The sequence below is a fragment of the Pinus tabuliformis genome, chromosome 7, assembly GCF_031772625.1.
Source record: "Pinus tabuliformis cultivar Carrire ecotype Pingquan chromosome 7, CPIR1, whole genome shotgun sequence".
NCBI classification, from domain to species: Eukaryota; Viridiplantae; Streptophyta; class Pinopsida; order Pinales; family Pinaceae; genus Pinus; species Pinus tabuliformis.
Window position 1 is genome coordinate 628,222,924 of NC_142293.1, and position 25,556 is coordinate 628,248,479.

Here is a 25,556-nt window from a genome sequence, read left to right on the forward strand (position 1 = left end):
TACCTTCAACAAAAAGTCTGGATCACAATTTTTATCAAGGAGAACAAGTTGTGGAGCTTTGCTAACTCCATATTGCTTGTGTTAGTGCCAGATCCTGTTTTCCTAGATCTCCATGAGGAGAAAGAAGAAATGGCACAGAGGATCATCTTAGATGGGGTGAAAGATCACTTGATACCCCATCTATTTGAGAAAAAGGCTTCAAAATATACGTGGGATGTACTCACCAAAATGTACCAGAGTGGTAACCAAACTTGGAAGATGGTGTTAAAGGATAAGCTTTATGTCATTGGGATGTCCAAGGGAGAGAATGTGGCTTCCTACATTACTAGGCTCATGCAAGTGCAAGATGAGATGGTAGTTATAGGGGAGACAATCCTTGAATTTGAACTAGTGCATATAGCCTTGAATGACTTAAACAAGTAATGGGATGTATTTGTAAAATGCATCGTGGGGCAAGAGCATCTTCCCACTTGGAAAAGGTTGTGGGATGATTTCACAGAGGAGGAGATTTGAGAAGGATATCAACATGGAGAGAAAAAGAAGAAGGACGAGAAGGAAGATAACATGGCCCTAACCTCTAAGGGAAATGGAGAGGCCAAGAAAAGCTGCATAGAAGGAGCTACCTTGAAGGATAATAAAAAGAAGTTTGATGCTAGAAAAGTGAAATTTTTTGCTCGCCACTAGCTAGGGCATTTTGCCACGCAATGCCTTAGTAAGAAAAAGGGAAAACAAAAGAAGTAGGTCACTGCTAAAGTTGAGATGGGAGTTTGCAGCCTGATTTGAGGATGAGTTGTCATTCATCACATGTATCTCTAGTTCAATGGCCAATAACATGTGGTATGTTGATAATGGCACTTCATGTCACATGAATGGAGGGTGAGACTACTTTACTAGTGTAAAGGAGAATAGTTTGGACTTCCATATTGAGCTTGGTGACAATGCCAAGTATAGGTAAATAGGTAGTGGAACTGTTAAGTTTCAGAGGAAGTCCATGAAACCTCTACTAGTGAAGGATGTGTTGTGCATTCCAATATTGACAAAGAATATGATTTTTGTTTCAGCCTTGGAAGCCAAGGGTTATGTGGTGATTTTCTAAGATGGAAAGGTATATATTTGTCCCAAGGGTTCCAACTTCAACATGACAAAGGTGCTTGGAGAGAGAAGGAATAAGTTGTACAAATTTCAATTTGAGATAGCCAAAGCATTGGTGAGTAACAGTGACAACAACGATGAGGCATAGGAGAATGGTACACTTGCACCATGGAGCACTGAAATTATTGAGGGAGTCATGATTGGGCTCCCTGATTTCACTACAAATCAACATGATGAGTGTAAGGAGTGTGCCATGGGAAAGTACACCAAGGCTATGTTTCCCAATGATGACAATAAGTCCAAGGGGATATTGGACTTGATCCATTCAGATGTATGTGGGTCCATGTCAGTTATGTCTATGGTAGGGTTAAACTACTATGTGACCTTTATAGACTACCATTTCAAGAAAACTTGCGACTATTTTATGAATACCAAGGATGGGGTCTTCTATCGGTTTCAAGAGTTTAAATCTCTCATGGAGAACTGGACGAGGAGAGAGATCAAGGTGCTTATATCTCATAGTGGAAGTGAGTATGGATCAAATGCCTTCAAGGAGTTTTATGCATATTTTGGAATTAATAGCAAGTTTATAGTTCCTTATAACCCACAATAGAATGGAGTATCATAGAGGAAGAAGAGATCCATTGTTGGGGCAATGAAAGCAATGTTGCATAATCGATATTTGTTGATGTTCTTATCTGAAAAATCATGTAACATGATAGTTTATTGACAAAATAGGAGTCCACATAAGGTGTTGGGAAGGATGACCCTTGAAGAGGAATTCATGGGGAAGAAACTAAAGGTTGGGCATGTTCGCATTTTTGGGTGTTTGGTTAATTGCCACATTACATCAAAGAAGAGTACAAAATTAAGCCTACGACAGAGAAGGGTATCTTCTTTGGATACACCGAGACCTCAAAGACTTACAGAGCACAGTTTTGCACTCAGGAAGAGAGTGATGTGGAGGGATGTGAAATTTGAGGTGCACAAGACTTTTAAAAAGCCTTGTGGCTCAATCCGAGCTCTAACAAGGGTTTAGGAGGAAGAAAGACCAAAGGAAAAAGGGAGATAACCATTACAAATTGTAGGAACCCAAATTTGTGTGCACAATAAGTAGCATAAGCACGAGGAGGAATAAGATGCTCCATTTACCTAGCCTATATTTCCAGGATGAAGAGGCCGAAATGGGAAGAGTGTACCTTAAGGGAAGCTCAATAGCAGGTGAATGCTCTTATGACTCCAGTTATGGAAAGTAGACCACCGAAAATATTTTCCAGTTACATGGGTCTTATGGGCGAGTTGATTAAGGTTGCTCCTTTTAGTTTTTAGGATGCATCCTAGTATCAGTTGTGGAGGGATGCCATGGTTGAAGAGTACTCTTCCATCATGAATAATGATGTATGGGAGGTTGTGCCACGACCTGAAGGGAAATCAATGGTGGGATCCAGGTGGATATATACGATCAAACACACTTCTCATGGTAGTGTTGAGAAGTTCAATGCCTAGTCCATGGATAAGGGGTTCCCTTAGAGAGAGAGGGAGTTGACTATGATGAGACATTCATCCATGCAACAAGGTATTCCTCCATTAGGGTTGTGATTTCCATTGTTGTAGAGATGGATTGGAAGATCCATCAAATGAATGTTAAGACGATATTTCTTAATGGTGTGATTGAGGAGGAGTTCCGTATAGAGTAGCTAGAGGGATTTGAAGTGCACAAGAGGAATTCTCATGTGTGCAGGTTGAATAGAACAATATACAAACTCATACAAGCACCATGTGCATGCTATTCAATGATAGACAACTATCTACTATAGATGGGCTTCACCAAGAGTGATGTTGACTTAAACATGTACCACATATTGGTCAGGGGAGAGCCACTTATTCGTGTGTTATATGTAGATGGCTTCCTTCATATAGGTTAAGATAATTTCATTGAAATTTGCAAGAGGGATCTTGCTTTGGAGTTCAATATGAAAGACATGGGGTTGATGCACTACTTTTTAGGGCTAGAGGTGTGGCATAGAGATGGGAAGATCTTCTTTGAATAGGGGAAGAACGTTGTGGAGATCTTGAAGCAATTTGGGATGTAGGACTACAGACTTATAACTACACCAATGATGACCAATTGGAAGAAAATTGGTGCTTCCAAGTTAGAGGAAGTGGACTGCAATTTATGCATGCAGTTGATTGGCTCTCTTATGCATCTAGTCAACTCCAAACCATGTATATGTTGTTGTCAATACACTCAACCAATTTATGGTCGAGACAAAGTGAGTGCACTTGGTGGAGGTGAAGCACATGCTTAGGTATTTGCCTTGTATGGTGGATTATGGGTTAAGTTATGTTTAGGGAGATAGAGTGAAGTTACTGGGTGGACTAGAAAGACAACACTATTAACGGGAAAAGTAATGCAAGTTGTTATTTTAGCTTGGGGTCTGGAACTTTTTCTTGGTTCAACAAAAAACATAAGTTAGTGTCACTAATTTTTGTTAAGGCTAAGTATATGGCAACAACTTTAGCATCATGCAACGCCATTTAGCTTCAAAAGTTTCTCATGGGTGTTAGCTCCCTATAATACTTGTGTAGCCCCCTTATTGTTATTGTTAGTGTATCCCCCTTATTGTTATTGTTGTGCCCATGTAGCCCCCATATTTTTATTGTTGTGCCCCATAGAAGCCCATTATTGTTATTGTTGTGCCCTTACATTATTATTGTTATGTAGGCTTTGATTATATTGTGACCCCTAAGACTCCTATATATAAAAAGGAGGACTTGTCATTTGTATCATCCAAGAATTGTTCATTTATTTAATGTAAAGGAGGTTTCCCCCTCGAAGAGTACAATTTTTAAGTCAATGATTTATCTATTTGTGAATCGGTTGCATAACATTTGGTTTCAGAGCTTTGGATTCTAGTGTTTCACTGCTTCAAATAGGTCATCGTGGACTTTTCACTATGAATTTTTTTATACAAAGCTTAAGAAGCTAAAATTGCAACCACATGGAGCATAAATCTTGCTGAACTTTGTATCAAAATTTCATATCTTGATTTGCTATATTTTTTTAGATATCGTACGAAGAAGTTAGGGTTTTTTCATGATCCAACATTCATTCTCAAACTAGTGACCTAGGGAAAATCGTCATATCTTTCTTTTTAGGTGTTGGATTTGAATTCTGTAAAAGCAGGTTAAAAGTGAATGGATTTTAGTTTCTTCTGCAGCAATTCAAGGGCCAAATGTTGAAACAGTGACACGTGGAATCTTGTACAACTTCACTCTACTGAACCATTCCATAATAGGCCCTCGTGGGAGATATGACATAACTATATGTTGAAGAATCCAATATTGGTCTGACTTTTGGAATTGGAAAGAAGATTAATAGGGCTACTGCATGACCAAATTTTAGACTTTGAAAATCCTAAATTACATAGATACAACAATTGCAATATCAAGCTCCAAAAAAGTAAGAAAAAGGTGTGTATTTTTTAAATTTTGTCATAACTTTTGTTTGAAAAATCAACTTGAAGTGATTCAAAGGGAATACTGAAGCATATATATAAGTATTTGTTTCTAAAATTCCTCCAAAACAAAATAATTCTACACCCATTAAGCCCTCAAAAAGCTCTACTATGATGCATGAAGAGGAAGAATTGTAGCATGATATATCAAAATTACGAGACCAAATGCAACAAATTTTTCTCTCACAAAGAGCAACCAGAGATGAAATGGATAGTATAAAAGAAGATATGGAAGGTTTGAAGGATGACATGGAAGCTAATATGGATAGTTTGAAAGCATATATGGAAGGTTTGAAGGAAGGTTTGATAAAGATTTTGCAAGAAAAGCTTCCGGTGGTGACAATGTAATCCATGAAAATAATGATGAGGCCAAAAGGAATATGAATTATGATTTTAGAGACTCCAATATGGGGTTTAAGAAACGCCACATTCCAAAGATAGATATGAGGAGTTTCATGGAAAGGATTGGGTAACATGGATACTACAGATGGATCAATATTTTGATCTACAGGATGTGTAACCCTCACAAAAGGTATGTATTGCATCTTTATATTTAGAAACCAATTAGTTTGTATGGTATATATGCCTTTGTTCTTGTAAACCACTTGTCACTTGGTCAATTTTTATGGAGGAAGTGATAGCACATTATGAAGATACAAATAGAAACACCTTCTTTAAACAATTGATAAATCTCAAACAAAATAGAATATTAGGGTAATTGATATTCCATAGGAGCATAGGATTGATTTCTTCATTTGATTTTAAAATATAGCATCCAACATGAGGATTGCATTTGGGAACCTGATTAATTGGAGAAGGAATTTAGGTGGTAAGAAAAGTTGAAAGCAAAATTATGGCAACCAGGAAGTCTACCACTCACAACTATGAAGATGGAAGTGTTGATGCTCCTAGTCTTCCATAACCTACAAGGTTGACACCACAACAATTGGAGGAAAAAAGAGAAAAAGAGCTTTGTTAAAGTTGTGATAGCAAATACACTAAAGGTCATAAGTGTGTTGAGAAGAAATTATTCTACATAGATTGTGAAGAGGAAGAAGAAAAGGAACAAGAAATATCAAAATAGGAGGATATACACCAGGAACCAACCCCGAGAAAGAAGAAATGAATCTGACCATATCTTGTAATGCATTGGCCAAAATGAGCACTCCTCAAACTCTCAATATAGAAGGATATATCAAGAATAAAAAGGTAATAGTGTTGATTTATTCGTGTAGTACCCATAATTTTATTCATTGTAAGATAGCTCAGGAATCGAATTGCTTCCTATATCCAGCAACACAGTGTTAAGTGATGGTTGCAAATGGAGGAACTATAAATTACTCTAGAAAGTGCCATATATCAAGCTAACCATGGGGGAATATATATTGAATAGTCCAATGCTTTCCATTCAAATTGGCAGTGTTGATGTTGTACTAGGAGTCCAATGGTTACAATCTTTGTGGACGATAAATTTTAATTTTCAAGAACTTTTCTTGATTTTTTTTGGGAAGGAAAGGAAGTTGAATTAAGGGGTATCACAAGGAAACCATGGAATATCATTAGCTATAATGGATGAGAAAGCTTCTTAATAAAAAAACAATGAGGCATAATTACACAATTATGCTCACTAGAGGTTCAAACATCGAAATCGTTTGTTTCTCCAGATCTCCAAAAAATCTTGGACAATCATTCAAAGGTATTTGAGAATCCCAAAGGCCTTCCACCTATTCATGATCATGATCATGCTATTCATTTTATTCCAGGAAGTGTTCCTCCAAACATCAGGCCTTATAAATATCCTTATGCCCAAAAGAGTGAAATTGACCGCATGGTTGTAGAAATGCTAGAGGCTGGTATAATTCAACCTAGTCAAATTTATTTCTCTGCTCCAGTAGTATTGGTGCACAAGAAGTATGGATCATGGTGTATGTGTCTAGATCATAGGGAGATCAACAAGCTCAGTATTAAAGATAAATTTCCCATTCCTGTCATTTATGAATTGTTGGATGAATTACATGGAGAAATTTACTTCACCAAGTTGGATCTTCGTTCAAGGCAACATTAAATTAGAATGAAGATTGAAGACATTCATTCCAAAAACAACATTTAGAACTCATGAGGGTCAATATGAATTTTTTGTTATGTCTTTTGGCCTTACTAATGCACGTTCCACATTTCAAGGTTTGGTAAATTCCATTTTCAAACCCTTCCTTAGAAAATTTATGTTAGTATTTTTTGATGATATACTAATCTCTAGCAAGTCTTGGAAGGCTCATGTTCAACATGTTGATAGGTTGCTCAAACTATTGGAGAAGAAACAATTATATGCAAAAACCTCCCAATGTTTCTTTGGAGTATAGGAGGTGGAATATTTGGGTCATATTTTATCTCATGAGGGTGTTAAGGTGAACCCTAACAAAATTAAATCCATTAGGGAATGGAAAATCCCCACAAACATAAAGCATGATTTATCAGGTTGACTGGGTATTATCGCAAGTTTGTTAAGAATTATGGGAGAATAGTGGCACCTCCAACATCATTACTGAAGAAAGATGCATTTTCTTAGAATCCAAAACCAAAGAAGGCCTTTGAACATCTTAGAGAGGCATTGTGCCAAGCATTGGTCTTTGCTACACTAGAGTTCACAAAAAACTTTTATTGTGGAATGTGATGCCTCGGGAAATGGAATTGGTGCTATTTTAATGCAATAAGGAAGACCCGTTGCTTTTGAACTTCGTCCAATAAAAGGAAAGTATTTACACAAACCTATTTATGAGAAGGAAATGTTGGCAATACTACATGCACTAACGCAATAGAGACCTTACCTAAAGGGAAGACACTTCAAGGTAAAAACATATCATGATATTCTTAAATGCTTTTTGGGAAAAATATTATCTTTAGAAGAGCAACAAAAATGGGTGACAAAGATGTTGGGTTATGACTTTGAAACCATCTACAAAAAAGGGAAGAAAAATATTGTTACAGATGCACTCTCGAGAAAAGATGAGGATGTAGAAGCATTGCTTTGTGCCATTTATATTATCCAACCTGAGTGGATAACCAAATCAAGGGATGAATGGAAGAATTATGAAGAGGTGGGATTACTCATTCAAAAGTTGCAGTAATATCCCAATACATCTGATACATTTGGCTAGAAAAATGATTCATTGTGGTACAAAGATCACTTATATCTTTGTAAGAATTCCCAACTCAAACAAAAGATTATTTTCGAACTGCACACCTCTCCCTTAGGAGGGCACTCAAGATTTTTTAAAACTTACCATAGGGTTAAGAAGATTTTTTTTGGGATGGCCTTAAATCTGATATTTAAAAGTTTGTGTCTGAATGTTTGGTTTGCCAGCAAAATAAAGTTGAGACAATTAAGACCCATTGTCTATTACAACCTTTATCCATTCCAAGTGAGCGATGGGCGGAGGTCTCAATGGATTTTATCACATGTTTAACCAAGTCTGAAGGAAATATTCTCATAATGGTGGTAGTTGATAGACTTACCAAGTATGAACACTTTTGTGCATTATTTCATCCTTTTAAACCTAGTACAGTTGCTACTGCATTTATGGAAACAATTCAAAAGATTCATGGAAACCCAAAGATTATAGTAAGTGATAGAGATCCCATTTTCACTGGAAATTTTTGGACGAAATTATTTTGTTGACTTTGTACTCAATTAGCTCATAGCTCATGTTATCATCCTTAATCTGATGGGAAAACTGAGATAGTGAACAAATGTTTTGAAGGATATATTCGTTTCTTTGTATCTGATAAACAAACACAATGGGTCAAGTGGTTACCTCTAGTTGAATGGTGGTATACCACTTCCTTCCATACTACAACAAAAATGGCCCAATTTATGGCACTTTACGGATATTATCCACCGTACATCACATCATCTTTAAGAGAAAATTCTAAGGTTCAAGCAGTGGAATATCATAGCGAGCACAACAACAAGTTCTCCAACTCTAGCGCAAAATTGAATGAAACAATAGAAGATCAACATCGCAATGAAGGAAGTTTTTATGTAGGTGACTAGGTATTTTTACGGCTACAACCATACAAACAAATGTCTCTCAAGCAAGCTAAGAAGGATAATAAATTATCACCCAAGTACTACGGTCCTTACAAGGTGTTGCAAAAGATTGGTACTATGGCATACAAATTGGAGTTGCCTGCATCTTCCTGAGTACACCCAGTTTTCCATGTTTCATGCTTAAAGAAGGTTATCGGTGACAATCTTCCAGTTCAAACAGTGTTGCCAAATCTTGATGAAGAAGGAAGAACTATATTTGAGCCTGAAGCAGTCACAGAAACAAGAACTCGACAACTATAAAAATGATCAATATCAAAGTATCTCATTAAGTGGAAGAGCTTACCCGTTGAATATTCCACATGGGAGGATGAGAATTTTATACAAAAGCATCCAAAACTACTCAAGCATTGAGTACAACACTTTTTTAAAGGAGAGGGGCATGTTAGGTCCCTATAATACTAGTGTAGCCCCCTTATTGTTATTGTTGTGCCCATGTAGCCCCCATATTGTTATTGGTGTGCCCCATAGAAGCCCACTAGTGTTATTGTTGTACCCTTAGATTATTATTGTTATGTAGACTCTGATTATATTGTGACCCCTTAGACTCCTATATATACAAAGGAGGTCTTGTCATTTGTATCATCCCATAATTATTCATTTATGTAATATAAACGAGGCTTCCCCTCAAAGAGGATAATTTTTAAGTCATTGATCTATCTATTTGTAAGCTGGTTGCATAACAATGGGATTGTTCGATCAAGAGTTGGAGCCAACCGTGACACATTGTGACAATCAAAGCTGCATTAAGCTATTGGAAAAACCAGTGTTTCATGATAGATCGAAACACATAGATATCAGGTACCACTTCATCTAAGATTATGTGCAGAGAGGCACAATGAAGCTGTAATATATAACCACATATGAGCAGGTTGTAGACATTCTCTAGAAGGCCTCGATGAAAGGCAAGTTTGTATTCTTTAGTGACAAGTTGGGAGTAGTGCAGAACACCTTCCTTGCTATGCAGGAGTGTTAAAATTGTAGCTTGGACAAGTGTCTCTGCATAGGCCTTGTGTCCATGCATGCAAAAGATATATTTAAAAATTACTTATTTTAGAATTTTTTAATTCTTCCTATGTCCAAACTTAGGAAAATCATGGCAATTAATTCAATTAGTTATTATTGGCTTTATAACTTGCATTTATAAAGTTTATAAATGTGGAAATGAATATTTCCATTTGAAAAAATCAAAGAAAGTGATAAGATCAAATTTTGGCCTTTGATATTTTCTTCAAAGATCTCGAGGAAGAAATAGGGTTATTAGATAAACTATAAATTTCTATCATGAGCGGGTAAAGCACACATTAGAGATCACATTGACTAAGACAGAAGAGGGTTGATTTGGCTTAGAAAAAAGAAGGTTGAGCAGCTGAGAGAAGGGATTGTCTCGTTCAAAGAAAGAGGGGTCGTATCCTAGTCGTATTGAGCAACAAGAGAGGGGCCAAACCTTGTATTGTGTTTCCTAGAGAGAGATGTTGAGTATTGGGGTTGAGTTTCCTACTAGAGGAGAGGTCAAACCCTAATTTGATATCTCCTTAAGAAAATGGGTTGTACTATATTGAAGAGAGCCTGTAATTTAAGTCATACCATTATAGATGAGAGAGGGACAATTTCTATTGCCATTCTTGGTTGTACATTCTCTCGATCCATTGTTGTAATTATTTCCTAATCATTTTCTCTGAAGCTTGATAAAATCCCTCTTTGTTGGCTTTTACCCACACTAGGGGTTTCCAAGGTAAAATTTGTGTAAAAAAAATTATGTGCTTAGATTTCTTGTTTCTGTTGTGCATAATTTGTTAGAAGCTTAGTTGTGTTAATTATGCATATATTTCAGATCTAAATGTTTTTTTGGGTATTTAGTAAAAAAAAATTATGGGTATAAAAATTTACTGACACATTAATTGTTTGGTTGGGTTTAGAGAAACTAACATTTTGTAGATATTTGGGATCGAAATATCAATTCTCTTGAACAATATCATGTCACTCTCTTCAATAATGAGGACTCTCTTGTTTGGGCCCCAACTGCCATGGTGATTACATACCAAAATTTGGGTACCTGGGTATGGCTTTAAAGGACAAAAGCAACAAACCACCTTGGTGGAGCAAAAACCTATGGAAACTTAAATGTTCTCATAAAGAAAAAAAAATAGGTGGCTTCTCCTCTGAAACAAAAATCCTAATTGGGACAATCTTCAAAATTAATCTTTCCAAGGCTTTGGTATATGCCTTCTGTGTTCAGTGGACTCCGAATCTATAAATCATTCATTTAATACCTTCCACTTGTTCAAGTTGTTTGGAGAGATATTCATTAGATTAAAGAAAACTCATATGCCTAGGACAATCCAAATATTGATGTGTGTTTATTGAAGTCTCTATTAGCACAACATAAATCACATCATAAAGCACTCCATTTAATAGTGGCTTGGAGTATATGGCTAGAGAAGAAGCAAGTCATTTCTAAAGATAAAGGCATATCGTCAACTAAGATAGACATATACAGTCCGGTTATTGTAAGCAATCCAATCACAAAGGACCCCTCTCCCCTCATACACTCTATCCAAGAAACTGAAATTCAGATGGACTCTCCTTGGGTTTTTTCAATGGGTTGGCATAAGGCTTCCTCGCTGGTGGAATTCTTCATTTTTCAAATACTATATCTTTATATTTTGTTGCAATAATAGGACAACTACAAATAATTATGTTGAAATTTTTGCTTTAAAATTACTCCTACAACTAGCCATATCATAGGGAATAACCTCCATCCACATATGTGGGGACTCACAAACCATCATAAATTGGATGAAAGGAGTAACAAGAATCCGAAATTACACTCTTATCCCTATCTTTGAAAAAAATTAACAACAAATCTCTCAGTTTAATCAGATATCTTTTGATCATGTTTACATGCACGAAAGCTCCATTGCAAACACGGTGTCAAAGATTAGATTGGATTTGGACAAAGGCACATTCAAAATCACAAACAATGAAGAAGGCCAACAACAACAATATTTTCTTGGCCCTTGGGCCAGACTGATCATCAAAGATATATTGATGAAATATATGTTTTTTCTTTATGTCATTTTTATTTTTAATATGATATATAAGAATGTATATGAGACAATTTTATTGTATGTATAAAAGCATGGAAATTTTGACCATAAAAGAGTTTTTAGTAGTTCCCTCCTAGGGAAAGATACATTTTTAGATCATGATATGAGCTAGGTAGCCACAGGAACGCAACGAGGCATACAAAGATTGTAATTTTTAGTCCCCGACTCTCCACGGACTATAGCAATTGCCTCGTAGTCAAAGTGCATTGACTTTGCATTATTTTGTTGTGATTTTGCAATTTTAACCAAAGTTTCGAGAAAATGCTTAATATTTCTATTTTTTTTTTTAATTAAAAAATACTTTCCTAATTTTTTGTAAATCTTATTTCTAATTTTCAATTGGTTGAGGGAGCTCTGCTGGAACAGAATTATGCTAGTGGAGGGCGTTTTATTTTTGGTATTTGTTAGTGCTTGGAAATTCATTTTAAAAAAAACTAATTTGTGAGTGGCCATTTCATTGGTGAGTTCTCTGATATTAACATTGTTATGTTACTGCTTTACCCAATGATATCAAAGTTGATGCAGTTGCAGGTCCTTTGAATGGGGGTGGGGGTTGTTGGGGCTGAACAAATTTGCAATTAATAAGGCTAGACAAAATTTCATCATTACGTTCGTTAGTACTCTAACACTAACACTGTTATGTTATTGTTGTACCAAAAGATGCCATAATTGACGCGGGGGCAGGTCCTTTGCATGGGCATGGGGTGGAGGGGCACTGAAAAAATTTGTGAATAACATTATTGTGTTTCCTTGTGCAGAGAACGGGTTATTTGTGGTGGACGGTGGTGCAAAGGGAGATTTATTTCGTAGAGGGAACTTTATTAAGTTGTGTGGGAGAGCAGTTGCATAGAGCTATGAGTCTGTGCGGAATTAAAGATGTGCGGATGATAGGGCATATGTGGGAGAACGAGTGTGCAAAGTCCATGCCTCACAAGTTTTGGGAAAATGCTTAATATTTATATTTTCGCATAAATTCAAAAATAATTTTGTAATATTTTGGAAATGTAATTTCTAATTTATGAATGGAGCTTTGACGACACATAATTCTCCTAGTGGGCAACGTTTTATTTTATAATATCCTCTACACAATTTTGCTACAAAAATTATGCACACAAAAACTCAACATTTCATTTGTATGTGCAGGAGAAGCGCAGAGGGAACTTTATATGGTTGACGCGTAATTATTTTAAATATGAACAAATTTAGAGTTAATATTATTTTGTTTCTTCTAGTACTTGTGGTTGTTTTACAAGTTGGTAAGGTCTCTCAACAATTGATTTTGCATTTCTAGTCTTTTGCAAAAATTGTAAATCTGATTCAATATCGTATTCTTGGTAACATTTTTCGTTATCTATTTCTTCATATGTAGGTACATCTCTTTCAAATAATTCACTCTCTTTGTGTTGTAGCTCAGCTACTATGTTATCAATATCAGTCCATCGTAGAGCTGTTGCATAGAGTTGTGGACACATAAATAATATAACTATGAACAACAACTTTAATTCATAATGTAATAATTTTTCATAGAAGAAAAAACCAACAACTTTGTATTAAATAAAAATATGCTTACATATAACATGCATATAGTATATGTGTCAATATTTACTCCGAAATTACATATGACTGATATAAAAAAACAAGGCACGCAGGGTCGTCAAAGAAACCCTAGCATATATCATGAAAAAACAAGGGAAAAACCCCCAAAGAGAGCAAAGTGCGAGCTGCTCGCAAAGTCGAGAGAAAAGCATCCCATAAACAAGCATCGAAGAAAGGAACATGGCATCAACGCCCATATCTAAAACAGACATCGAGGCTCCATCAAGCTAAGAAAAAATGGTCGACCAAACAACGAGGGAAGACTGAGATGTGTAGGAGAAAGGCAATGGCTTCAATAATGATGGTAGTAGAGAACACCTACCAACACACAACCACAAATAAGCCCACATGTAGACACGAAGACAACAGTAGAGCTTGAGAAAGAAGCCTCAGATCATGGATAGGCAGAGAAAAAGATTTTTTTGTGGAGATATTTTATTGTACAAAGTTGTGTATCCACACTACAAAGCTTTAATGAATTAATTAGCGGTACCACACAACATTTGATCGATTAATTAGCTTCCTTGGCTAATTTTATGTTCTGCGGAGAGCTTTGACTTTGCGAGATATTTCACTTTGCAGAGATATTTGACTTTGCGGAGAGATTTGTGCAAAGATCTTTAATTATGTGGAGAGCTTTCATAATCTTGAATATCTCCCAACCTAGTTTTGAGTTACGTGCATTTTGTCCATGAACTAGTAGTGTTGTAGAAGAGATAACCATCAGTAATGTTAGCCAAACTAATTCTATCCTTTTTTATGGAGAAAAAGTGACTTTCATTCCACTCTAATTCTAGGCCTTTGTATTTTGATGTGCATCTGTAAAAACAGTAAGTTATAGTCTTACTTTTACAAGCTTTCATACATGGGGGGCAGAGGAAACAAAATGGCATATCCTTTCTCTTATCAAAAGTGTCGAATCGTAATCCATCGTCTTTCACTTACATACTCATAAAACTCTAACTCATCATGAGTCAATCTGTCCACGTTCTCATTTCTTTGTTAGCGATTGGCAAAACCTTGACCTGTTTACATTGGTTGTGATAGGGCGTTCGCATAGTCGCAGGGCCCTGCCATGATCCATGTCAGATTAAATTAGTTGTTGTAGTTGTCACTTGTTGTGTAAAGCATCCTCCTATGTGGAAGGTGCCCTATCTTTTTTTAGGTTAGCTATTACAATTGGGCCATCATCGATAAACAAATATCCCTATTTCTCTTTTGCCATCTTTGGCTTTGTCGACATTGTCTCTTCTTCTTGAGATGCATTACACAAAATCGACAACAATATATGCTCTTCCTCGGTGGATGCTCCCGTTGCTCTGATTCTTTTATGTTGCCTTTGTATTAATAACATAGCTTTATCTATGCCTAGTGTCATTCTTGCATCACCTTGATTCTCACAATCAATAATTATTCCACTATGCTTAACTTTCATAGACTCTGAAATTTCCTCTATCGGTTCCTCTGTGATCTTCCTTTCCTTGGTTAGTGTTCTATAACTAAGGTAGACTCGCACCATTTTCTATTTCACATAGACGATCATTACATTGGATTCATCATTACTAGTTGCAGATGCAAATTACTATAGTTTTGTGCGGAACGTGTGTGAAATCCTTTTCAATTCAATTTGAAACGATGGCACACACATGGTATGTCAATATTAGTTGCTTTACTTATACCCTGACTTTGCCTAAATCTTCAGCCGAAACAATCTATTGTATGTTGTCAATATTACATCCAAATCATTGCGATGATAAAAAAATAAGAATAATAATAATAAATAAATAAAATAAAATAAAATAAATAAATCTAGATTGCAACGTTATCTCTGCTACATAGATTTTGTAAAATGTTTGAGATGAAAAATAGTGATAGATAGTGATTTCTAGGGAAATGAGTCTACAAGTATTTGAAATAGCTAGTAGAGTAAGGAAACAAGTGGAGATATTTCATTATTCAGAATTTTCTCTATATTTTGCACAAACTTTCATCAATTAATTAACTTCCTTGGCTAATTCTCTAGTGTGCGAAGAGATTTCATTGTTCAATGAGCTTTCATTGTACGAAGAGTTTTTTGCAAATAAATTCCGTTGTGCGAAGAGCTTGCACTGTACAAGGAGTTTTGTGCAAAGAGATTTTATTATGTGGAGAGCTTACACTATGTAGAGTTTTGTGCGAAGAGATTTCATTATGCAGGGATATTTCATTATGTGAAGAGATATTGTTGTCAATACTACATCCAAGACAGTTTACGGAGAGATTTATGTAGACAAATTTGTGTAGAGAGCTTTAGATATATTGTAACAAGAAATCACATTAACTCCACAAAGAGAAAATTGCTAACTATTTTTCGCTTTGTACTTAAGAATATCTACCTAATTAATGACATTTAACTCTAGATTTATCATTTTTCTATATAATCACGGTCTGTTACTTTTTTGCATGTGAAACATGTTACACAAGACATATCATATACATATATGTACTATAATTCAGACGAATGTACAATGAAATAAATATGAAATCTTTGTATCGAAGATGAAGTTGGCATAAAGATTTTTTATAACTCTTATCCTCTGGAAATGATTAAAATGTCACATAAACATTGTCAATGAACCATGATTAAAGTTAAATAGTATATATCATTAATACAAGTCAACTATGTAGATAAGTATCAGCGTTTCCACCATTCGATTCACCAAATATACGCATGGTGAAATCATCGACTGGCATATTGTTTACATTGTATGAGTATTAAATTGCATTTTAATTGTTCTTTATAATAGTTATCATGATCAATTTGTTTAATATAATTTAAATGTCTTATAAAGTATCGTCTCTCAGTGCATCCTCTTTTCGTGCCTTCAAGTGTATAGAATGATACAAACTCCAGTAAGTATACATGTTCAATGTTTTGTGGTTATTACACATAGCGTCCAATAATTGATAAACATGTTATCTTCTTTCGATTTACAATGAATTGTAATGTTTGTACTAAAAGAAAGAATACATGAAATTAATCAGCTAGGGACAGAAACTTAAATTGGTAATATAAGAGGTAGTCATTATAAGGTTGGTCAGTTTCAAAGTAGAAAAGAGTGATTTCTTGGTATTCAAGGTTTTTGAATACTATGAGCATTTGTGATTTCACATTTGTGGATTGAATACTTATTACTATTTGCTTTTAAATAAGAAACATTAATTCACACCAACAATTTTCATGAAACTATTAATCACTAACACGAAAAACATTTTTTTTTATATTCTTCAAAACTTTTCACTAAGAATAAAGTTTCAATTCCATAAAAAATTAGATTGATTCAATCAACTTGACAAAATATATAAAACAAAAACATGCCAAAGGGTTTTATGCTTCAAATCAAAGTTTGTATAGTATCAAATATTTGGAAAAAAATCGACCTCCAATAGGCCTACAACACAAAATTGTAGCTTGTTCAGAGCTACTCAGTCCTTCTGCTATTAGCATGGCTTTACAAACATTTTAGCATTTCCTTCTTACATAAGGAATTTTTTGAGGCATTAATAACAAATAGACGGAATCTTGTATCATTTACCAAGGTATTCATTTTCTCGTGCAACAAGATTTCTGATGCTTTCACAGTGCACGATAGCCTATATTATAATTGAATCAAGGGTTCTTGATTGGGATTCGTCATGTGATCCCCGGATGCATTAAGATAAAACACCAATCCACTGTTACGACTCCCATTGCAGGGATTGTTAGGGACTGGTGCAGTTGTGACTTTCCATGTAAACCATCCTTCTGAGTGGAAGGGACCCTCTCTTTTCTGGGCCACCTTGCGTTGTTGGGCCACGATCAGTAGACAAATTATCCTACTTCGCTTCTGCAATATTTGGCTATCCCGACACTATCTCTTATTACATAATTGCATCATACTATATCAACGAACAATATAGGCTCTTCCTCGTAACATGCTCTCCGTTGTTGTCGGTCCTTTAACTTTTATTTGTATTAACTGCATAACTTGATCCATGCCTCGCGTCATTCTTGTGCCATGCTTCTTTTCGCAATGGCGGACTATTCTACTCTACCGCACTCTCATAGACTCTGAAATTTCCTGCCAGTTCTTTGTTAGCTTTCATCTCTTGGTCGATGTTGTATATCTCTCGCAGATTCATAGAAGTTGTTACAATCATTACATTGGCTTTATCATTACTACTTCTAGATCCATATCAATGCACTTTTGTGTGGAACGTGTGCGAAATCTTTTCCAATTTAGTCCAAAAGGGTAGCATACATGTGCTACCTCTCAAATTGTTAGCAATTCCTGTTAGCATTATCTTGTTTCGATCATATCATCTCGATATCAAATGAGTTGAAATGATGGTTTGTGTGTTGTTTTTTGCTACCAACATCTTATTTGGGAATAATATGGGTTGCTTTATTTCAATTCAATTGTCATTACCATAGCAAGTAATTCGTTCGTCCTGACATAAGGTTTGCCTTACATTCTTTACTGTTACTCTCAATTTTACCCAAGCATTTAGCTGAAGCAAATCGTAGTACATTGTCAATATTGCATTCAGGGTATTGGGACGATTGAAAAATCTAGATGGAAGTTTTATCTCCGATACAAGGATTTTGTATCATGCTTCAGAGGCAAAGTAGTAGCAGGTGGTGATTTCTAGGGAATCGAGTCAATTCACATGTGCCATGTAACTTGATTTCGCATAACTCATTTTCTCTTATCTTTGGGAAGTTTTACTAATTGATTATTTGTGAAATGTCTGTGAATACTATGTGCATTTGTGATTTTCCATTTATTCATTAAATAATATTATCATTGTGACATGTGAATAATTAATGTTTTGCGGGAGAACGGGTGTGTGGAGCAACAAATGAACACTTTAATTGCATTGCAATACTAAGACACAAAGTTGGGCGACCACATGTGCAAAGTGCAGTGGTGCATACAAAAGCTATCTGCAGGGGCAAGGGAAAGCATAAAAATGCTTCATATACTAAAAATTTCGATTGCAGTCTCGTATTGTGTTGATTGTATATATTAATGCAAAGAACTAAGTCTTTTGTCAAATTCATTGAACATGATTTCAAAGGAGACAGATACTTCATAAACAATGACTTACGTGCTTGTAGCCAGAAGCTTGAGTTGATTTCTGATCTAAAAGAAAATAAAAACAGTAATTGAGGAGTTATAATCAGGTGAAACAAATCAAACTTGCATGGTCTCAAAGAATCAAAAGACTGGCCAATATTATTTTTGGGCATGAAAACTGATGAGCCCCAAAAATGGGTAACTTTATGGGCTCATTTTGCCTATTATTCTTGATTAATCCACCATTCTTCATAGTTTTATGCATGCTTTTGAATATATTTATGTTAATTGAATGAATGAGAATAGTCACTTGACCACAAAGTCTAATACGTGTTTATTGCAGATTTTTGGACATCTTTTGGACCAAGGTCAAGCATTTATGAGCAAGTTGACAGCCAAATACAAAGGAACAAGGCTGAAGATTTGTAGTAAGGGTGTCTCCTGCACTAAATGACCCCTTCCTCGAGTTCTCCACCATCAGCTCGGAGTTCAACAGCCCACCAAAGATGATTTCAAGGGGCAACTAAGCAGGTTTTGTGAAGTGGTTGATTAACTGCAGTCTTGAGCAGCCAAGCTCCTAAAGTTAAGGAGGACTGTTGGGAGTCCTCGTTTTGCATAAGTAGGAAGGCTTCAAGCCTTGGTAGTTTAGCTATTGAACTGTTGTTTTTCGTACTTGAGTGCAGCTCTGCATTTCAGCTCATTTTCGAGCTCTTGTTGTAAACAATTTTGTGACATGACTATTATTTTTTGAGTAATGGAGATGAATTTCGCTTTGCACCACTCTAAGCTTTCTTAGGAGGCTGTAGCTCTTGGGGTTGGGCCCAAAAAAAGTGCCAGTACCTCCTTTGTGTACTTTTATGTGTTTTCCTTGCATTCATAGAATAACTTTTGTTATTTAGGTTAAGATTTTGCTTTGTTACTTAGGTTGCTTTTGATGATTAAAATAGCTTTTCATGTTTTAGGTTGATTTGACAGTTTGGTAACAGAAAAGATCTGCAAAAAGGCCATCAAGCAATCCTTGATCTCATCTCTCCCTCCTTGGGACCATGAGCTAAGACCAAGGCATGCTTGCTGCCACAAAAACACTGTTTTTGCCTTTCAATGCAATTGCTAGTGTTAGATTTCAAGTTGGAAAAGTTGATACTGATTGTACTTGCATGTTTAGATCTGTTCTTGCTTAGTTTCCATAGCTATCTTGCATGATTTCCTGTCTACAAACTTTTGTTCATCATGTTTCTGGTTTTTAGGTCAGATTAGGTCAAAATAGATAGATCTTTGGTTTTTCTAGTCTTTGGTCGATCAGTTTTGGAAAATCGTGTGCAGAGTGCCTGTAATACATTCCTACCTACCCTTCCTCCATCATCCGATCTGTTCCAGCCCCTAATCCAAGATTCCTTCCCTTCATTCGCCACACCTTCCCAATTTGCCCTAATTTCTATATTTTTGTGCAACATTGCTTTCTCCATCCTTGAATAAATCGAACCATATTCATCACTCCCGAGCTTCATTTACCAGGTCCCACACCTATTCACATCCTTATCCATCCTCCATTTCCACTTTCCCACAATTTTTCCTCCATCAATCCTCTAAAAATCACTTTTGGCCTGTTCCTGTAGAACCCCTGCAGACTTCCTGTAGAAGTTCACGTGAGCAGTTTTTTCGAGATATGATCACTGTGAAACTCTCTCGAAGGGTTCTCGGGACCCCTTCTCACCTTCCCAACCTCCTGCAAGCGCCCACTCCATTTCCTTTCGCCAATCAACCTCTGCACAATAAAAAACAATTAAAGCACATGCATAATAATTCTGCCAGATTACTCAAAAATACAAAAAGATGTTTCCTTCCAGATTTTACTTCAGAAGTAGCTTAGTCACATTAGTTTTACCTTTCCAAGAGTCAATGGTATCCATTTCCGCAGCATTCATCTCTTTTCTTGCACCAGTAGGATTAGTCGGTAAAACTAGGGTTTGCTAGGGTTTGTGTTTCCTTTCAGCTTTCATCTTCTTTCTGCAAGTAGACTAGCCTCTTTTGAGTTAGCTTTCATCCATCACAGTTAAAAGCTTCTTCTAAGAGCTCATAGAAGTTGGCTTAATCTCCTAGCGAACTTGTGCTAGTTGATCAAGTGAAAGCGTACGGCAAGAGCTAGTACTTGTGCATATAGCACCATCGCTTCCAAGTTTGTTACAAACAACTGGGTCGATAAAAGTAAAGAAGGGAGTCCCAGGAGTTGCAGCATCATTGCTGCAATACTGGAGCCCACCAAAAACAAAGGTAATCAAAGAGATGGCATACTCCATATAGTTTATTTTATTTATACATTGTGTGGAGTAATTAATATTTAGAGGTTTCAATCGTCTAAAAATAAGGATTGTGCGGAAGGAATGTGTGTGAGATAAATGTGAGAAGAGAGAGTGCATGCACAATTGTGGAACTTTGAGAGACAATGATTATGGTTTTTATTGCGCACACTTGTTCCTCGATGCAAACCACGAGTCAGAAGGTCCAAGTTTTATGAAGGTTTTGTGATGTAATTTTAACGAGTAATGTGTCTGCAGTTGTGTTGGCCATGTGTTCATCATGCATATTTTTTTAACATGTATGTTGGCAATGCATATTCGATTAGTTCTCGAGTGGGGCTCGTTATGAATGTTTTTTCACAAAGTTTTTGGAATTGATAGTCAATAATGTTATTCTAAGAACTGTGTGTTTTGATCGTTAGCGTAAGAATCATGGACAACAGTTATTTTCGAAGATGAACATATTTCACTATATTTGTATCAAGTACGTTCTGGTTCATTTGATTTGTGATACCAAATATCATTCCTACAGAAGAGTTTTACGGGAATCAATGTGGATATTCATATGCTATTAATGTGTGTACTTTTTGTTATCGTATGGTTTTATTGTGTGTAGCTATATCATGTTGTTTGTTTCCCTTAATGTTGTTTATGTTATGGTTATCATGCGACAATAACTCATATCGAATTTAGAAAATGTTTGAACCATGATTGCTAAGGCATTACTGGAGATTTGTTTACTATAAAAATAGATCGTATAGATGCAATTCTAAGGCAACATAATCTATTCCGTTTAAACAATTTTTCATATGTTGTGGGAGAGTGTCTATTCAATTCTATGCAAACTATTTCATTTTAGATACATGTCAACAAAATTACGTGAAGGAACGATAGAACATATCAGAAATTGTATACATGAATGGAACGTTGAAGCAATGTTATCTTGTGAGCGTGAATTGAATATAGATGCATTGATACAAATGCATGGTATAAATAGCCTTGATGTTTACTTAGAACGAATGACAAATCAACTTCAAATTCTATCCTTGTAGAAGAACTAGGACTTTGGGGGGACATATTTTGTGTATATTGGTTATCGAATTGATTAAAAGTCTCAATAAGACTTTGGTCAAAGACAAGAATGAAAATCTATTTGCATTTTAATCTAGATTTATGCAAGAAATTTACGACATATTATTCCATGATGAAAATCCAAATACCAGACACTTCGAACCACTTTTGTGCAAGAAAAAGCGTTCAATGAGTACTGATTATGAACATATAATAAGTATAAAAATGTACGAACAAATAGAACATAGATGGATGTGGATAGAGGAAACCATGAGTAGACATATGCTTAAGATTTTTCGAATTTAAGAGTATTTACAATGAAATTTATTTTGAAACAATATGCCAATTAACGGATAATGAATATGATGTTCCTCGTCTACGGCGCATAATTACACAAACTTTTTGCAATGCAATCATGCATAATGATTCATTTGCATTAAAATTTATAGAAAGAAAAAAATATGAATGAAGATGAAATTATGCAATTTCATGGAATACTAGATTGGCAGGGATACATTATATAATTAGCAATGCCATATGAAAAAGGAAGATAAACGATGGGCTTTTTGTTTATGATTGGATACGATATATCATGAATGTAACTATATACATATGGTCTGTTGATAATGTTTCTATTGTAGTTGAATTTCATATGTTCGAGAAAAATGCAACGATATTACATGTTATGCGATTTGGAATGAGTGTAGGTCCCTTGCATTATGAACCTCTCGAAAAAATAGTACAAGGAAAAAACATTTCATGTCGTAGTGAAGCAATTAATCAAGATCCATATTTACAGGAATCCAATAAAAAACATAATGAGGCTAATGCGAGTAAGTTTCAAAACATGAACATAGATGAAAATCCTGAGAGACTAAATTCGGATATTCCACGGTGTTCATCTTTTCATTAGTCGACGTTTCGAGCCTAGACCAAGACTCATCATCAGGACTGATTTACAGAGAAGAGAAAAGTGTGTGATAAATATGGTGTAGGTGGGTTGTTAAGCTGTGATGAGTCTTGGTCTAGGCTCGAAATGTCGACGAATGAAAAGATGAACACTGTGGAATATCTGAATACAGTCTAACAGCTTAACAACCCACCTACACCATATTTATCACACACTTTTCTCTTCTCTGTAAATCAGTCCTGATGATGAGTCTTGGTCTAGGCTCGAAATGTTGACTAATGAAAAGATGAACACTATGGAATATCCGAATTCAGTCTCTCAGAAACCACTCCACAGAAATCTACAAACCAATATCATTACCCTGTACGGAGGGGATACATGGAAAGAGATTCGTAATCTCAAAAAAACAAGGGTTAAAATACAGAGAAAAGAATCAGATCTATACTTCCTCAAACAATCGGCTTAACAACTTAACAACCCATCTACACCATATTTATCACACACTTTTCTCTTCTCTGTAAATCAGTCTTGATGATGAGTCTTGGTCTAGGCTTGAAACGTCGACTAATGAAAAGATGAACACTGTGGAATATCCGAATTCAGTCTCTTAGAAACCACTCCACAGAAATCTACAAACCAATAGATGAAATGTCATAGAACTTAAGACAAATCTTATCAATGCAAACAAGAGATCGTGACTATCATTACATCAACTCAAAACGCAAATAAGAAACAAGGACATTTTTGAAACATGTGTTCCTAGAAAACTATGCAAGCCATTAAATTTTAGCTATAAAAACATCAACATAGATGAAGACACTACCGAAGTTAATATGAAGTGTGTCAATGTAAACAAGAGACATTGTTTCTCATTGCATCAACTAAAAAAATGCATAAGAAATAATAATGTTGTTGAAACATGTTCGACTAGAAGATGATCAAAGTGATGAAAGTCAATACAAAATACATTTGAAACAGTGGCTGAAGAATAATATTTTAACAAAATACAATATTTTCCTATTTATGATTGTGAAATATGCAATCAAACTTGGTTTAAAATAGATGGCATAGAAAAACAATTCAACAATGTGTCGAAAGTTAAGTGTATATGCAAAAAATGCAGAAAAGCATTGGACAATGACCAAATTATCAAATTTGCAATTCCAAAGTGAATTAGGTGTAATAGACAAATTTCCATAGTGAGAGAACTTTATGAATTAGAGGAAAGACTAATATCATCAAGAATATCATTTTTGCAAATACGGGGACTTGGACAATGCTTTAGAAAACCACAATTGGCATTGACTGGTGGAATAGTCAATGTACCTCCTGACACATCTCGAATTCAAATTTCACTTCCTTATGACATAAATGAGTCTAGTACAGTGGTTGTTGCGATTGAAAGATGTTTAGAATTTAGAAGCATATTTGTTGTTGGGGAATAAGTGTTCATAAAGTCATGAAGGCATTGAGACGATTGTGTAAAACTCTCCTTTATAGATTAAATAATGTAAGAATAAATGAAAATTGGAAACAAGTCTTTGATCAAAACAAGGATGCATATGCATATGAGGAAGATGCAAACAACAACGATGATAATGGTTGACGATCAAGAGATGATAAAAAAAAACACTATTACATGGATTTAATGATTCATATAGTATTTATGATCTTCATAATAATCAAATAAACATTGCTCCAGGAGAAGGTTGTAGGCCTTTGGGCATATTCAAGGATAAGTATTAAGAAGAGATGAGCTTTCCCAACTATCTTACATATAATAATAAAAATGTTAATTTGGGAGCTCAGGAAAATATTCCCTCCTTTGGACAACATTTCTCATCAATAAATACCCATTCTAGCCCTTAGAAGAATTTGATTTGGTTAAGGAAAAATATATTTTTAGTATGGAAACCCACATTTTCACAAAAGGACAGGTCATCCCTAAGCAAAAATTAGACACCCTTGTAAGCCAATAAATACAAGTCAACTGAACCTCACTTGGAGATCATCATCAAGAATCTTCTTCTTCTCTCTTCTTTGTTTTGGCTCGCACAGGTCTGAAGCTGGTTTGTGGATATTGGTTCATACGTGTTCGAGAAAAATTTTGGTTTGTGGATATTGGTTTCATACATAGTCGTAGGGTTTCCACAGGAAATTTTTGGCTACAACTACAAACATACAAGCCTCTGCGTGCGTCTGGGACATTTCAGTCGCACACATGATCTCTCTCTCTCTCTCTATGTGGTTGGGACCTAGGGTTTCATTTGACAGGTGGTTGCAAGCTAGGAAAGTTATTTCTGATCAGTGGTATTGTTGAGCTCATATTTATAGATATTGTTTGGTTGTTTTGTTGGATAGTTTTGTGATTGAAGAACTGAATCACTATACTCTCTCTTTGTTGAACATTTTATGACAATCTAATAAGAATAATATTTTAAAAGGGTTTTCCACCTTGTGGGGGTTTTCCCTGGTCTTTGACCAAACTTGGTGTCTCTTATTTGTCTCTTATTGTTCATTGCATTTTTTTTCTATCTACAATTGCTATTGATCATTGGAAGATTAAATTGTTTTGAAATATTGTTAGCTAAAGATAAGAATTTGTCTAAAGTGACTGTAACATCATAGAACAATGGTAAAATTAACATGGTATCAGAATTGAGGTGAAGTGTTGGCATTATGATGCATGTGTTGTACTTGATGGCAACCCACTCATAGAAGAACATCTCACTTATATACATTCAGATGAATCTACAGA